Source organism: Condylostylus longicornis, unplaced genomic scaffold (assembly GCF_029603195.1).
Source record: "Condylostylus longicornis isolate FDR11 unplaced genomic scaffold, ASM2960319v2 ptg000009l, whole genome shotgun sequence".
NCBI lineage: Eukaryota > Metazoa > Arthropoda > Insecta > Diptera > Dolichopodidae > Condylostylus > Condylostylus longicornis.
In genome coordinates this window covers 1,913,659-1,928,643 of record NW_026577978.1, presented here as the reverse complement: position 1 = coordinate 1,928,643, position 14,985 = coordinate 1,913,659, and the positions used below count along the sequence as shown (strand labels likewise).

Sequence of the window (14,985 nt, the reverse complement as noted above, 5' to 3'; positions counted from 1 at the left end):
TTAACAATATTATAGTATTCTTTTATACAAGAACCGAATTTGAGAAATTACACGTTATGTTTATAACTAGGAATTAAAGACTATTACTCTATTGAATTGAAGACTATTACTGAATTAAAAACTATTTTTCTTCTCTATTTATACTATTTTAATTTTATGATCTTGTTTATTATTATTAATAGACAATCTTTTGTTTTCAAGATCATTTACAAAATTGTTATTTTATCTATCAGGAATAACATGGAATATTTTTATATTGTCATATTTATTTAAGTATATTTTATTCTTAAATTTAATGTTTTTCAATATCAAGAATAAACATGTTTTTATTACTTTGTTTATTTACTTTTTCTAATACTTTATCATATTTGTTTTGACAACATGTTGACTCTTGATTTTGTTTATTAACATTGTTTTCAGTAGGTTATCCTTATCTTTATTCTTAACTTTACATTTTAAAATACTAATATTATTGTCAATCTTTATTATGATGGTCTTTTTATTATTCTTTGTTTCTATCATCAATAACGGTCTACCTAGATAATGTTATTATCTTTCTTTGTTCTTTTTACTTGTTAAGACATGTTTCGTTTTGTTTACTTAAAATATCTGTTACTTTATTATAAGTAGGTACAATATTATTTAATGTGTTAGTGTTAGGTAAGGATGTAACTCGCGCGCTCTTTATACTAAAACTTCATTTCAAGTTCAAAATAATTTTCTTCATTACACATTCACAATATTTTATTTTGAAATGCATCCAAGTTAAAATGATTGACACGTTAAGCCTTCTTTTTTTCGTTTTCTTTTTGTTTTTTACCTCATTTGTAACTTTTATTTTTGTTTTCCTTCTTTATTTATTTTTTTTTTATTCCTTATACACTTATTAAATTTTTTTCCCATTTCAGTTCACATTTTTTTCATTTGGGCCTTGATTTAAATTGAATGAACTTGTGTTAAGAAAAAAATTTGATCCATTTAATAGTTCTTATATATACGCACATTGCTTTACACACATAGTCTATGTACATATATACATATGTGTTGGTAAAATGATATGTAGATAAAATAATGTATTTGTATGTTTTTATCTATACGTATGACATTTCAAGTTCTCAAAATTGGTTATCAGACTTGGTTTAGACTTGACTAATAGGATTAATTATTTTAATATTAAGAAAAACAAATACAAGAGAGAAAAAAAAATGGTACAGTTTTTGTTTTTTTTAAAAGAGAAGCAAAAAATTTAAATAAATAATAAAATTTAATTTATGCACAAGGTATATTTATACATGTGTGTATAGGTATGTATTAACAGAACTTCAGACGTCACATCACATAAATGTCATAAATTTTTCACATAAATCTTTATTTTGGAAATAGAATTTTTTAATTTATTTTAATTAGATGATTGATGTTTGGTTGTTTAGACAATATGGAGACTACTGTTTTAAGTTGTTAGTAGTAGTTTTTGTTTTTTTGTATTAAACTTGATACCAAATTGACCAATTCATTTCATTGACCAATTCCAACTTCATTTTTGTAAGGAATGGTACACGCAAAAAAAAATTATTGAAGTACCAGGGTTTTTTTCGAATTTATTAGAAAAATACACACCCTGTATTTGTCTAATAAATTCGAAATAAGGAATAAATTGAGCCATAACAATAAATTCAATTCAAAATACGAAAATAAATTTTTGCCAAAGAGAGGACTTTTTCGACATCAAGTGAAATTTATCATGATCATTTAAATTATATTAAAAAAAATTTTAATTTCAAGTAGAAAAAATTAAAAATAAAACACTTTTTATTCAAGTTTATTAAATTTTAATTACCCTTCTTAAATCAACCATAAATTTCTTGATTTTTATCAAAAATAGTTAAAATTAAAGTATTTTGAACTCACATAGGGTACGTACGTACCACTTGAATAATTTCAGTCAATGGCATATCCCATGTTTAAATGGAATAAAAATTTTATTTAAAATTTCAAAACTACAATGTGCTTCTCTCTGGTTTATCTTATTATTTTATAGTTGAATAGTTTTTCGTTAATCTGTGACGGTTCCTTTAGATTTTTACGGTTTAAATTGGTGCAATACGATAATAAAGTTAAATAAAACAAAATTATATAGTTCGAGTGAAAAATTAAAAATAATTTATAAACATTTTTATGAGGACAAATTCGATTTTTTTTTACTTTAAATAAATTAAAGCATTATGGCCTTAATACTTATGGTGCAAAAAGTTTTAACAATTAATCAACAGATATAATTGATTATTTTGTTAATTGTTGAGTTAAAGTATAAAATAATAAATGAGAAATTGAAATTTACACGAAGAACTAAATTTTATAAGTGACTCCATTCGAGTATAAGAACATTATTCCAAAAAACGAAGCAACATGGGGACTTCTTTCTTTTTAATATGGATGAGTAAAGGCAAATATTAGTTGCTTATCAAAATTATTTTTTAAATAAAATGTTATTTCTAATGAAGTATTTCTAAGTTTAATCAACAAACGAAAAACTTCTACCAAAGTAAGTTTATTAGCAAGAGTGAGCATTTTCATATGAATAATTTTATTAAATTTTACAATACCGTTTTGAATTAGTTACGTTTCAATTATGAATTATCTCAAAAATAAAACTTTAGTAAAAGAGGATATTTTTTCGAATAAAATTTTAAGTAAAATCTTTGCACGATTGGCAGAATTTTTAGGTCTTTGATTCTAAAAACTTAACGCTAATATGATGAAGTTATTTAAAATCAAAAATATAAAATAATTTTAAAAATTCAAATTAAACTTTCAAATTTAGGAATCTTATCCTTTAAATATTACAGATATTAAATAATTTAAATGCACCTGCTATTATAGATTAACTTCACCTTAATTTTCGCAATTTTTAAATTTTTGAAAAATGCTTAAAATTTTAGAAGTTGTTGCTACAATAAATCCAATATTTAATGAATAATTATTATTTTGTTCACGATTTTGCAGAAATAAAATAAAATATACTTACTTAATCTTAAAGAGAATAATAAATTTTTCAATGTTTGGCCAATAACTTCTCGTTGTTAAATAAATTACATTAGACGCTTCTATCTTAAAAATTTGAAAAGCATTTTTTTTTTTGTTCAAAATTAATTTTCCTAAAAGACAGAAAAGTCTTTTTGCTCTCTGATTTTTCTTTTGTTATTAAAAAAGAAAATTTTCTTTTCTTTTTTTGAATTTTTTTGTTAGCGAATTATTGGGAAAAAATTATAAAATAAAAGCAATAAGAACAACAGCAAAATTAAAAAGATGTCTACAAGGCAATCACGATTTCGCGATGATAATTTTTTATAAATTTTTTCTTTTTTTTTTTAAATTTTTGATAGAAGAATTTTCAAATATTTTGTTCTTTGTTTTTTTTTCCTTGTTTTACAAAAAATATTTTTTCACGTTGATGAAAAATTCTTTAATGATAATAAATTGATATTTTGTTCCAGGACTTCAAATTCCAGATAGGAAGGGATTTTTTCTCTTTTTAATCTGTTTTTGTTGTTGTTGTTTTTTTTTTGATTTTATGCTTTCGGAACATTATGAATTTTTATTTTTACTTCAATATTATGATTTATTGTAAGAAAACAAAATTCGAAAACAAAAATTGCATTAAAACTTATTTTTGAATTAAATATACCATTTGTAAATACTTAAAATTCGGGACTTTCCTTTTGGAAAAAATGAATTCAATTCAATGTGTTAATGAATGAACAATGAATGACAGGATATTAAATTTCTCGACCAACTCGACTTTAGCCAGATTTGCGCTTAGTTTCACTATATTGTTTAGAATGGCCAATATATTTTGCAATATTTTCATTTTTGTTCAGTTATACGACTATAATTGTTATTAAGCATTTTCTTCTTTACATCTTATTTATTATAATGATGAAATTTTTGAAATTAAAATCATTTATCTTTGACAGGGACAACTAAATTTATAAGTGATTTAAATGTTCTAAAATTTCTTGGTTACAAAATAAGGTTTCGATACCAGGAGGGTTAAAATAATATAGAATTCTAATTTCTAATATTACTGCTTCTTTTGCTTATAGTTTAGTAAAAATGAGCTGAATCAAAATTTATGTAATAGTACATTTGTGATCATCAAATTTATTAGACCAATTTTATTTAATAAACTGAAATTGCGATCAATTCCTATAAAATTTATTTAGGAGAAGTTAACCAGAGAGTAACGCAATATCTTTTTAACTCATGGTCACTCTATAAATGACAATATTAATGTACTTTTATATGATTTATTTTGATAAAAAGGTACTGCGAATAAAATACCTTTTTTTCTTCTATAAAAATTCTGAAAGAATTTAGAATAAAAAAACAATATGCACTTTAAAAGGGCTTTTATTTTGTTCTTTTTTAAATTGAGAAATTTCTGCAATACGAGTATTTTTCGTTTATTGAGTGTATATATACTCAATGTCTTGGAATAAAGGCTAAAAATAAAGAAATAATTTAAAAATATCCTAAAGGATAATTTTACTCCTATAAATATAATTTTGATTAATTTAATTTTAAGATTAAGAAGAAGTGCTTCAAACTGTTGAATTATAGAAAATTATTGGATATGGATAAAAATTGGAAAAAATCCAAAAAAAAACAAAAATAATAATTTATAATTTTGTTGAAATTTCACGGAGTTTATGTGAGAAATTTTTGATGAAAAAAATTAAAATTTTTTTTCCATCATTTAATAATATTGGAAATTGACTAGTGTTAAATATTTCATTAAAGTTCAAATTCTTTAATATAAGAATTTTATTAAAAACGTTTTTTTAATATTAAACAAAATATAATTTTTGACCCTTAGTTCTTGCGGTCTTTGGTTGGAAATTTGTTTTCTGTAGTATACTTTTACAATATTTAATGACCAAATACGTTTAAAAATACTCTTAAAAACACTGTCTTCAAAAATTTAGCCAGAAAGCACATTTACCATCAACTCTTAATCAATTTTTTTATAAATTTTCTGGTAATTCTACTAATATTTGCATTCAATTTGTGAAAATATAAATGTGAAAATAAAAATGTTATCCGAATTATATTTTCAAACTCAATACTAACACATAGGTATTATGCGTATATCGTTAATTAAAATTTATTAATATAAGTATTTATTTCATTAATTCCAGATCTTATAAAATTAAAATTTTCCGATTTATATATTGATTATAAGTGAATAAATTTATTTGTTTCTCATATTATTAAAATTTCGTACACTATTCGTTTGTAATCTTAAAAAAAAATTGAAACTCTCTAGAATTACAAATAAAATGACACGGATTAAAAATATTCTCAGATTACAAGATAATTTTATTGATTAACAAATAAGATTACACGATGAAATTCAAATAGGAAAGGAATATTTTTAGAAAAAAAAAAGTTATGCTCAATGTAATTTTAAATTTATTAAAAAAATTCATTTTACTTTTTATAAATTAAAATTTATTACTCACTTTTCATTTATAATAAATTCAATTAATTTTATGCATAAGAATAAATTGTACATACAAAAATCTTTAATAGATAACAACGCCAAGAGTAGATTTATTTATTATGGTAAATTTGGTTGTCAAATAAATTTTTGCTATTCAACTTAAATATATGAGAGAAAATAATAATTGTAGAAGGTATTTCAAGTAGATACCATAGGTTCAACTACTGCCAGACTCTTAGATATATTATTAATAATAAAAGGAACGAAAGATTTCAGCGAGAAACTCATTCAACTTAAGACACTCAGAATACAATCGTATCGTAAGTTAACCATATATCACGTTAATTTTAAAATTTAAATAAAATTTTACAATTATATTTTTTTAGAAAAACATATTTTTCATGTCCTTTTCATTTAACTCACTTTTAATCATTGTTAGCATGTCTAAGTCATATAAACCATTTCAGTTAACTAAAAAACACACAAAAAAAACTAAAGAGAGAAACAAAATTTAAAAAAAAACAAACGCAACAAATGACAACGTGAAACATTTTATTTTTTTCTCTTTTGATTTTTTTGTTTTCTACTCAATTTATTCGCGCGTATTTTATTGTTTATTGTGACACAACCTAGGTAAGTAATATATTTTTTGATTTTTTGTTTTGGAGTGAAATTTTTTAAATATAAAATGAGTATAACGAAAAACTAAAAGCAACAAAACGCCAAAAAAAAAAAGTCCTTTAGAAAAATTTTCCTTTAAATTTTAGAGAAACTAATTTTTTTCGAATAAAATTCCTCAAATAAAAATTAGCATTTACTATAGTTGCAACTTTTAATAAAAGAAACTCAAAAGCTAAACTCTGACTATTTTTAAGGTATAGAAATGGAACGAAAATAAAATGCATTCGTTTCTTTAACTAGTATAAGAGGAGGGAAAAATTATTCTAACTTTAGACCTGACCTTCATGTCATTCAATTCATTGTCTCGAGTAGAAAGTCCACTGACTATTCATTTTTTTCTCTTTTTCTTTTTTAAATGTGAATTTATTTTTGGTTTTGATTTTATTTTAAGATTTACAGAAATTTCTTTTTTTTTTGTGTCTTAAAGTTCAATAAAGTTCAATTCAAGGTTTTTTTTTTATCCTATAAAAACAAACATAATAAATACACATATCAAATAGGTGTAAGAGAAAATTGCAATAACAAGTCACACACATAAAATATAAAAACAAGGAATTAAAATAGGTAACATGTACAACAGGTACCACAATTTTTCTTTCTTCAAAATTATAAAGGAACAAGAAAAAAAAAGATTTATGAAAATGAATGAGTAAAATATAAATCAATTTCAGGATATTCTAGGGTATGTTAGGGTTTGAGTAGATGAATATGTACCCAATTTTACCTTGCACAGTGACTGAACAGAGTAGGATTGGACAACTCAATTAGCCGATTTGCTACAAAATGAGAACTTTAGTAACCTTGCATACACCGTATAGTGCTTGAAGTCATTTAATTTAACTCAACAGTGTAGGATCCGAGAACTCAGAAAGATAGTCTGAAAGCTCTGGTAGTCTCAAAAATAGCTGCATTATTTTCCTTCGTGAGTCCAATCGCAGCCTCGATAGAGAAGCCTCACTGCTATACTGTCTTGCCATCACCCATAGCAATTTTATTCAACTAATTCAAACAGTCACGTTAAATCAGTCTAAACCAAAGCGAGTATTCTGGTTTTACATGAAATTTTACAAGTAGAATGACATAGCATTTGAAAAATAATATCTTTTTTTTGTCATTGTACGTACCGCTATTCTAAAATCAATTTAATTAACACTACTTGCAATTATAAACGAAATAATAATTTTAATAAAACTAGTTTAGCATATTTTTCAAAATCAAAAAGTTCTTTGGATTTGTGAAATTAAAGCCTAACGAATGAGAAAACTAAAACAAAAGAAATTAAAAAAGTTACATGCGACTTATAAATCCTGTCGCATTCGAGAAAAGAAAACAGAAAAAAATTAAAAATAAAATTTTTTTTTCTTTTTTTTGTGGTTTCTATAATATTATGGTGGAAGCCATTCAACAACGAAATCAATAATAGTTTTTAATGTGGAAAAAATTTTTTATTAGGAATCTCATAGTACTAGAACGCATCTCAAGACATTCAATAAATTCAATTGATTAAAAATAATATTTACAAATAGTATGGGTCCAATTGATCTATGTCTAGAAGACGAATTATAAAAATTTATTTTCTCTTTAATTTCCAGTTAAATTCCCAGGATAAGATTACCAAAAAAATTTCGCAAGGAATTGTAACTACACTTAAATATCATTATAAAGATCTTTAGGAATTAAGTTAACATGTTTACAATTCCAACATGTTTGATGTAATTAATTCAAGCAATTATAGATTGCAATAACCTCTTAGACTGCTATTAAACATTCTAACTATTAATAGTTGACTTAATTAGTGGTTTATCTAATATTTTTAATTTTTATAGCATCTTAACAGATGTTAGCACAATTTAAAATAATCATAACATAATTGCGGTTTTTCTTTAAACATTTTAATTTAATTTAAATCATATGTCAATCATTATTAATTGTATATTATGGTATACCGACAATCTTAATCATATTGTTATAAGTACAACTTGAAAGTAAATTGATACCTTATAATTAAAAAAAAAAATTAAATGAGAATAAAATGTGAGCATTATTGTTGTCTAATACCGTGTCAACGCTAGTTGAAATTTTTTCAATAGCACATAATTGAAATTAGAAAAGTTTGATTCATACAAATTAAATCAAACACGTTTGATTAAATAGTTTGATTGTGATTAAATAAAACTGAATTCAAATTTGAACGAATTTGCATTTTTAACAATTTTTATTTAAGATAACAAGCGTTCTGTTTGATCAATCGAACAGTCTGTTTGATTGATCGGTTTAGTTTATTTACAGTTAGTTCAATGTACTCGAATTGAATTTAGTTTAAATTTTGTATCACTCAGTTAATTTATTGTAAAATATAAAAAGCAGTCAAAAAAAATTTGTGAAATATAATTAAAACTAATAATAACATTATCCACAACCCTCAATGTATGATAAAAGCTAACATTGTAAAATTTTTGCAATTTAAGTAAGCTAGTTTTTCCGCTGAAATGAGTTAGATTCTTATGAGTTCCAAGTGTCTTGATTTGGTTGTATAGAATTTTCAATAATACAAGAGCACCTAAAACTGGCACAATTTAAAAATTTTTGAAATATTTGAGAAATACTTCAGTCAATTATTCGGAATTCTACCATTCTCTTTATAAAAATAATTTTTCAGTTAACTTAAAAATTTTTGCTTTAGTAAAAGTCTGAGGAATATTTTAATAAACATTGAATATAATTGAAACTAGATTAGAAATGCATTAAAAATTTTTACCATTAAAAAATTTTTTAATGGTAGAAGTTTTTAGATAGAATTAGAAGTTTTTAATGGTAGAAGTTTCGACCCTGTTTACATACGTACATAAGCACAGTTTTTAAATAAAAATAAAATTAAAATCAATTTGAAATTGTAAAAAATTTATTAAAATAGCATTTTATTTAAAGTTTCTATTTAACACTTGAAAATTTTTAATTAGAAAATTTTCTTTCCGCTTCAATAAATCGCGACTATAAATAATTGGAGTTTTTCTCTTAAGAAACAAATTTTTTTTTTTAATTGCAAGAAATTTTTTTTACGTTTTATATTTTTTTTAAATTACTTTATTATTAAGAAATATAGGAAGCCGGACTAATAGTCTTATATAAGAAGAAAAGAGAAAAAAATAACTATCGAGAGAGGGCGAGAGGGAGAGAGGAACAAATAACATTAACAATTCAATAATAAATAACAAACTGATTTCTTTTAGTAGATTTCTGCGGAATTTATTTTGTGAATGAAGGTGTTTCGGGTTTGTTGGTTTTTCTTAAGTCCCCAAAAATTTTAAAAGCTAACATTACTAATGAAATTTCAACACTTTTTCAGCACAGTAGTCATTGGATAAAATGTTTTTTTTTGTTTTTGCTGTCTCGGTTTCTTGTTTTTGTCTTTTCACTTATCCATTGTACTTTTATCTTAGTAACTTTTGGACTAAGTATTTTTATTAAGTATTTTTTTTACTATTATTTTTACAACTATCCAATATTCTGAATAAATTAAATTCTATTTGAAAAAATCTTTAATTAAAATTTATCTGATGATTTTTTGTTGTTTTTTTATTTTATTTAACATTGAGAATTGTTAACAATTTAACTGGTTGATTTTTCGTACTTTTTTTTGTGTTTTTTTCAATACTTAGAAAAGAACACAAGTATTTGGTATTTATTTTATAGTTAGCATTAAATTAGAAATAATCAACTTTTTATTTAGTTAGGTAAATAATACGATAGCTTATATTATAAAAAGGTCTGCCAATATTATAAAAGGTCTGTTATGTTAAATGTGATATTAAACATGAGAGTCAAACTTAAGCATTTTTAATATAAGATGAAGCATACTTAAGTGACTGATATGAGATATAGCAAGCTGTTTTAATTTCCTATGCTGCACAAGTGTCGTTAATTATCACAATTTCTATGATCAATCATCACAATATCTTCTTCTCATTATTTTTCGTCACTTGAATAATTAAAAATGTTTGACATTGTTTGTGCTCTCATATATATACTCCTGTATGTATCGACTAGCAAAAACTTTGGATGGAATATAAAACAGTTGAACATTTAAATTTAAAATATCAGTCTCGTAACCTACGTGGAAAGTGTAGGTTAACCTTAAATCAAAATATTTTAATCTTAAATGGTTCAAGAACACTCTCCCCTGAACAGGGGAGCTCAAACTTCTGAATTAGCCCTAGTATCGGTATAATCTAATTCAAAAATTAATATTCCTGAATATATTAGGATCTAAATAACGCCAAACCAATGTTTTTTAGGGTAGTAAACTCCTTCATGACCAATTTAGAATATCACGCTATCATCCGATATATTAGAATTTGGATGTCTTGCTCAATGGGTGATTTTTAAAATTATAATAACCCTTTTAGTTCACCTTATTTTAACATATTGTAGAAAAATATTTATTTACATATGCGAATCAATACCCATAGTATTATGGTAATAGATAAATTATATGATAACACATTGAATATAACATTATTCATGAACCCATGAGATTCTTAAGAAATTTGATCGTATACTCGCTTATATATATTACCTATATTTATTTACAAGAAAATTCTTAAGAATTAAATCTGAGATTCTAATTCATTACAAAAGACAAAATAATTTAAAATATTTTATAAATAAATTTTTAAATCCTTAGAAAATTTTTTTTTTCTATTTTTTTTAAATGGTATGGCATTTTATGGGTGGTTTTTTGTTTTTTTTCTTTATAGAATATTTACCATATTTGTTATATTGAAATTTTAATACTAAACTCTTTATTTTATTTTCTAATCTCTATAAAATTTAACTATTTTTTTTAAGAAACAAAACAAAAAATTCTATCTAAGTGTGTATTTAAATTTTTATCTCGCTAATACTCTTTAGACGTTAAATATGTATATATATTTAAGAAAAAAGAATTCTTATGTAAAATTTAATTAATTTTGATTTATTGTTAAAATTCTATTGATTTAGAGTTTGAATAACGTTCAAGTATATTTTTGTATAAATAAGATTGCATGCAAGGTTGCAATAATAAATTTTAAGTTGGTTCTTATATAAGTAAGTATAGTTAAAATTATTAAAATTTTTAAAATATTTTTAATTAGCTGCTTAAAGCTATAGTAGTTGAAAATTCTATAATAGTTGAGAATATTTTTATAAACAGCTAAATAAAAATTTTTATATAAATTGCTTATTTGTATAAATTGAATAAATTAATTAAATGCGGATATAGAAAAATTGTTCTATTAAAATATTTACCCAAATAGATAAATTATATGTAGATAAGAAATTCAGGTTATACGTGAAAATGTTATTTTAATGTTGTTACAACTTATGTAGTGAGGGAACCATTTTCACTTTACATTATATTATAGATAAACATTAAAGGCTACGAGAAAATTCTTCATGGCACTTTAATTTTTACTTTGTGCGATAAATTATTTAAGATTAAGGTTAAAGAAATTGTATTCAAGTTAAAATTTTTGTTGGTTTTTTTAAATGGTTCATGGTGAAAACGAATTATCTTAAATATTTTTGTGGATTTTTCCGAATTAGAGGATTAACTGGAATGGAATTACGTATATTATGATGTTGAATTTCATAAAAGTTTAAATGAATTTGAAGAGAAAACAAAGTTTATCATAATGATTTTTCAAATTTTGTAACATGATTTTAAAATTGATGATAAGTATTGTCTTCTATCGTTTAATCAAATGCAAACACCCAATTGTCATATTTTAATTTTTAGAGTCTCAAAATTCCTTAAACCAGTGTAAAGTTAAGGTAAATTTATAAGAGGGAGAAGAATCGTATGAGAGGGAACAGAAAATTACAAATTTCTCTTCGTCAGTATTAGACAATTTAGAGAGGTGTATTATAGTTTAACAAAATCTTTTATTAACTTTAGAGTCTTTAGGTATTATCTAGGTAGCGATAGTCAATATGCTTACGTTTAAATCGCGGTACGTTAAAAATTTTGTCTAAAACACTCAAATAGTATAAAGTATATTAAAATCATAGGCGGCTCACACAAAAAATTCTTAAAAATTTTATATCAAATTTTTAGTTTAATATTTTTCTACATAAGATACTCAAACTGTTAGAAAAATAAAAATTGGTTAAAACTTTGTGAAATTAAGTATAAAAAACTCATAAATATTTCGAATCAATAATAATTTTTGAGGCGCTCATGTAATATATTGAAATAATAGAAAGCTGAACAAAATTATAATTTGTATAAGGTATACAAATTTAAATTAACTTTCTCTTACACTTATTTAACATTAAATATTTTAACAATAATACAAAAATATAATCGAAACTTAAATGAAATAAAAAAAAATAGAAACTTACAATTTCCTTCCTTCGATAATTTACGATAATTTCTAATTTTCCTTTAATATTTTATTATATTGCATGTAGGTGTTATCCAATTTGAGCAGCAAAATTTTGTATTTTGGCCACGAAAATTATATCAATTTCAAATTTTTGTAATATTGGACGTACTGTATAACAATATTAAATGTGATTTTTATAATAATAATAATTTAGTTTTCCAATTATTCCTTGAAAAAGAAAAACTAGCACAAATTATTTTCTTTCTAAATGATTTTTTTTTTCAATTTGTTGATGTGTTATTTATAGTATCACTTTTCAACCAAAAATTATTCAAAATTATAATTTATTGCTATTTCATTTTTATTAATTTTTTTTCCCAAATAATTTTTATTCATTTACAATTTTCATTTAACCACATTTTCTCATTTACCAACTCGGCTGCCTTTTTGCTAAAAAAATAAATTTTATTTATGATTCCAAATTATTATTTTCGATTTTGGAATTCAATTCAAGATTTTTTTAAATTTAATAAAATGTTTTATAAACTGAAATGTATAAAATTACTTATAGTTAATCACTTTTTAAAGGAACTTTTTAATCTTCAAGAAAACAAAGGGTTTATTAATGGAAATTTTACAAATAAAAGTAAGTAAAATGAATATAAAATGGATTTTGTAATAAATATGAAAATTAATTGAATATATTTTATCTTACTTATTGCAAATAGAGCCAATTATTTTACTTTATCTTATTACTTCTAGATTTTAGTAGTATAAGTATAAAATATCAGCCTGTACGCTGATAAACAGTTTTCTTTTTGTAGTCAAAATATGTAGTACATTAATAGTATAAAGATATTAATAGTATAACAATGAATAAATATTACAAACAGAGGCCAAGTTTGAATTTACCGCTGAAATTATAATTTCATATTGCATGTAACTAAATAAGTATGTAATATTTTTAAAGAACCCATTCCAACTTATTAAATAAACGCATTGTAAAGAATACAGTTAAAAATTTATAAACAGATAACCGAAAATTAGAATTGCAGTTGGATTCGTGGTTCTTAAATTATCGAAACTTCTGCATGAAAACGTGTTTGAAAAACAATAACTAATAATAAAGGATATTAATTTTACACAAAATTTATAAAATTTATTTATTTCCATTGAAAACTCCCCAAATAAATCTCACAATACTTGCGTATTTAAATTAATTGCGAATGAATAATTTTTATTCAAATTGTGAGCCTCTTGACACGTTATTTGTACAATTATAAATTTTATACATTTGACACTATTATTAAATTACAATTTTTTATTTAAGTATTTTACTTATTTATTATTTTATTCATATAATTTATAATTATTAATTTTTAATAGAATTTAATCATATTTATATTCCAAGAAATTGTAATTTTATTGCAAGTACTCAATAAATTAATTTCAAAATGGAAATATTTTGATATATTTCAACCAGGTTTTTCTCTTTTATTCAATAAGTGTTATTAAATTCACTACAAAATTAATATCCTTACAAAACTTTTCCATGTACTTCATTCACTCTCAAATTATTGAATACACAAATTGCAATTTTTCATTTTAAATAACTATAGGTACTTACTTTTTTTACTTTTAATTTAATTTTTATATTAAGTATTGCAATAATATTTATTAAGTACACTTATTTACCTAAAAAGAAGTTTTCATTTGAAGGAGGTTAAGCGCTTTAATAAATCTTCTTTTCTAATTTTGATATTTGATAATAATGCTAATAAATGATAATTTAGTTTTGGTAAATTAAAAATCGGAGTGAAATTTTCATAATTTTCAAATTTCATATTGAAATTTTTATGTTGATAAGTAAGTAACTAATTTCATTCGTTATGATTGAAGTCTAAATATTTCGAAGTTAAGTATTTTATCATTATTGTTTTTCAGTATAATTTTGTGGTTAACAACTGAGTAAAATCTAGATTAAGTTTAATATATTTCATGAGATTTACTTAGGCTTAATATTTTTAATGAAAATTTGAATTTTAATTCCTTATATTATAATATGTTCTATTAAAACTCAATCAGTATATGTACTTTAAAGAAAATTTTTTTAAATTTTCAATTAAAACAAATTAATTTACTAAAAACACATTTCTTAAGAATCCACAGAATTAAACAAATGCGCTTTGGGCGCGAAAATTAAAAATCAAATATATTCAAATATTTAGAATTTCATTTCAAAATTTTTATATCAATATTATTGCTTTAAATTTAAATAGTATAACATTGGTTTGGAGAACGACTTTTTAATAGTAAAGAAGATTGCAAAAACCTTCAAACTCTGAATGAAAAATTTAGTTGCCTACCGTATATAAAATTCTATTTCATATAGAAAATTTCATAAACAAACTCATATATTTTCTTCCTTCATAA

The 14,985-nt window shown here is 22.7% G+C and overlaps 1 protein-coding gene across 1 annotated transcript in view; it reads right to left on the bottom strand.

The window, feature by feature from the left end:
- The window catches only part of LOC129618547 (putative uncharacterized protein DDB_G0282129), a 59,984-nt gene extending 47,289 nt beyond the window's left edge, over positions 1 to 12,695 (bottom strand). The window contains exon 1 of the mRNA XM_055533353.1: positions 12,569 to 12,695. The gene's annotated coding sequence lies outside the window, so the exon portion shown is untranslated. The remainder of the gene's footprint in view (positions 1 to 12,568) is intronic.
- Between the last annotated feature and the right edge of the window lie 2,290 nt (positions 12,696 to 14,985).